This window comes from Phyllopteryx taeniolatus, chromosome 5 (assembly GCF_024500385.1).
Source record: "Phyllopteryx taeniolatus isolate TA_2022b chromosome 5, UOR_Ptae_1.2, whole genome shotgun sequence".
NCBI classification, from domain to species: Eukaryota; Metazoa; Chordata; class Actinopteri; order Syngnathiformes; family Syngnathidae; genus Phyllopteryx; species Phyllopteryx taeniolatus.
The window spans coordinates 24,078,467-24,082,152 of NC_084506.1; positions in this window are offsets into that span (position 1 = coordinate 24,078,467).

Consider the following 3,686-nt stretch of genomic DNA (forward strand, 5'->3'; position numbering starts at 1 on the left):
TTTAGTGTTTATTATTTTTTTCTGTGTTGTTGTTACATGTATGTTTTTGTGTTGTCTGTGCATTGTGTACATTCTTTTTGTGCTGTTTGCACACCGTTTGTATGCTTGTTTTGTTTTATTTTGTATTTTTCTGCAATGTGTGTTTATTCATAAATTATATTTTTCTGGAAAAAAAGGTTTGTTATACATTGGTAAAGAAAACGAATGGCTGATTTAGTTTGTAAAATGCTATTTCACCGGGGGCAAAAGTGTATGTAGGGGGATCATACTCCTCAGCCTCCCTGGTAAGGTCTATTCAGGGGTGCTGGAGAGGAGGGTCTGTCGGGAAGTTGAATCTCAGATTCAGGAGGAGCATGGGAGTTCACCCAACCAGTCTACATGTGTTTTGTGGACTTGGAGAAGGCGTTGGACCGTGTCCCTCGGGGTGTCCTGTGGAGGGTGCTTTGGAAGTATGGGGTACCGAACCCCCTGATACGGGCTGTTCGGTCCCTGTACGACCGGAGTCAGAGTTTGGTCCGCATATCCGGCAGTAAGTCGGACTCGTTCCCGGTGAGGGTTGGACTCCGCCAAGGCTGCCCTTTGTCACCGATTCTGTTCATAACTTTTATGGACAGAATTTCTAGGCGCAGCCGGGGCGTAGAGAGGGTCCGGTTTGGTGGCCTCAGTATTGCATCTCTGCTTTTTGCAGATGATGTGCTTCTGTTGGCTTCATCAAGCCGTGACCTCCAACTCTCACTGGAGCAGTTCGCAGCTGAGTGTGAAGCGGCTGGGATGAGAATCAGCACCTCCAAATCTGAGACCATGGTCCTCAGTCGGAAAAGGGTGGCATGCCCTCTCCAGGTCAGGGATGAGATCCTGCCCCAAGTGGAGGAGTTCAATTATCTTGGGGTCTTGTTCACGAGTGAGGGAAGAATGGAACGGGAGATCGACAGGCGGATCGGTGCAGCGTCTGCAGTGATGCGGACTTTGTATCGGTCCGTTGTGGTAAAGAAGGAGCTAAGCCGAAAGGCGAAGCTCTCAATTTACCGGTCGATCTACGTTCCTACCCTCACCTAAGGTCACGAGCTGTGGGTCAAGATCCCAGATACAAGCGGCCGAAATGAGTTTCCTCCGTAGGGTGTCCGGGCTCTCCCTTAGAGATAGGGTGAGAAGCTCGGTCATCCGGGAGGATCTCAGAGTAGAGCCGCTGCTCCTTCACATCGAGAGGAGCCAGATGAGGTGGCTGGGGCATCTGGTTCGGATGCCTCCCGGACGCCTCCCTGGTGAGGTGTTCAGGGCACGTCCCACCGGGAGGAGACCCCGGGGACGACCCAGGACGCGCTGCAGAGACTATATTCTTCGGCTGGCCTGGGAACGCCTGGGGATCCCCTCGGAAGAGCTGGAGAAAGTGGCTGCGGAGAGGGAAATCTGGGTGTCCCTGCTAAAGCTAGTGTCCCCGCGACCCGACCTCGGATAAGCGGTAGAAAATGGATGGATGGATCGAGGAAATGTTTATTTATTTTTTTAAATAACCCATAAACAAGAGCATAATATTGCAAATTTTCTTTGACAGCCCCCTCCCAAAAAAATACAAAAATTCAGTGATAATTTTACAATGTATATTTTTTAAGCTTGTGCTCACACTTCGCCACATCCAATATGGCGGCGCCGTCAACTTGAGATTCAGTGACAAATACAAGCATCTACGTGTGTCTGTGTTTTCATTTCGCACAGAGGGCGGAAATAATAGAATCATACACGTTCCCGGGCCCCTGACTGGCGCCATTCAGCGTCGCTTTTCGTATTGTTCGCCGCTTTTCTACGTTCGCGTCGTCTCAGAAACAAAACGCCGTAGCTAGGACACGCGTGTGATGGCAGCGACCCGATGCGGAGACTGCGCGTGTGGCCTCCCCCCGCGAACGATGGCCGGCTCGGGCGTCGTTGGCGACGATCGGTGACGTGCGGGGAGCTAGTTTAGCTTCCATGTTGAAAACAAGGCCGCGTGGGAAAGCACAAGGGCAGTGTGGGCAATGCAGTCTGACGCACGAGTCCGAGCACCTGAACGCACCACAACCCCCAAACAACAACGGAATTATCAAAAGGAACAGGGATTGTTTATGTTAACATGACGACCTTACAACTATACTTGTCTTTCAAACAGACACAACCACGTATGCTGTGTGTATGTGAATTATGTATATAAATAGAAAATCTACATACTCTTTTTCAAATGCTAAGTTTTTGTGATATAAAAAAATGAGATCAAGACGAATAATTTATCAACATTTTCCAGACCTATGATCGTAATAACCTGTGTAACTGAATTGGGGAAAAAAAAAAACTTGAGAGGGGAAGTAGTCAGAATTAACCAATCACATTCAAACTCATGAGTGTCCGCCATCTTGAACCGGAAACACCAAGGCTTTGGGCGTAAGCGCACACACGCGAAAAAAAATCATAACGCCATGAATTTTTAAGCGCTTTTGTTACAAACGTTAGGACCTGACTACAATATAAATAAATTTAAAAAAAATCAGTGTGTGTTGAAAAAAAATTTTCCACTCAAAAATTATTGCTTTTAGGAGACAGTATGTTGAAATACAGTCTCCAGATAGATATGGCACGTTACTAAATCCAGGAAAACGGCCGCAATTCTTTTTTTCCATTTCGCTGTGCTGGATTTTGGGCACGGGAATTTAGCAGAGGTCCACGAAAATTTGGTTTTCTCAATGTTTCACGCAACGTAATACCTGATCTTTTCACATTGTTGGGAAATCCCTTTACCACCTCGTTATTGAAATTTTCTATTCGGTTGAGATTTTCTGTGGTTTTGACAAAGATGAAAATGTTCTTAGATTTCGGTGTCGAAAATCACACATTCATAGGATTCAGACACGATAGACAACTATATAGTCGTGATTTGTGAAGTTTGAAGTAAATCTGACGATGCGCTCGCTCTCAGTTTGACCCGGAAAATGAGATGGCTCGAGTGGACGCCATTGAAAATTCAGAAAATGCCCTGTTTAAACATCTCATTTTCAACTAATAAGACTAAAGTACGGGCATTTTTCTATCAAAGTCAAGGTTTCGGTAACAAATTTCTTAATGATTTACATTGAATTCTGTGCAAGAAAATTTGGGCCGGCAACACGGTGGACGACAGGTTACCATTTCTACTTTACAGTTCTGAGGACCCGGGTTCAAATCCGGCTCTGCCTATTTGGAGTTTGCATGTTTTCCCCGTGCCTCCAGTTTCCTCCCATGTCCCACAAACATACATGGTAGATTAATTGAAGACTCTAAATTGCCCGTAGGTGTGAATGTGAGTGCGAACGGTTGTTTGTTTCTATGTGCCCTGCGATTGGCTGGCGACCTGTTCAGGGTGTACCCCGCCTCTCGCCCGAAGATAGCTGGGATAGGCTTCAGCACGCCTGCGACCCTAGTGAGGAGAAGCGGTAAAGAAGATGAATGAATGAAAGTTTGGGCCAATTCGCGATATAAAAGGTGGCATAAAATCCTTAATGCTTATCCGATGCCTCCAAACTAGGGCTCATTTTATTTGTGATTCACTCCTCTATCCAATGATATTGTCTACTTTCATATACAGGTATTTTGATGTTTTTTGTAACTAACCTCGATGTATGAACCTACATGTATCCAATATATATATATATATATATATATATATATATATATATATATATGTG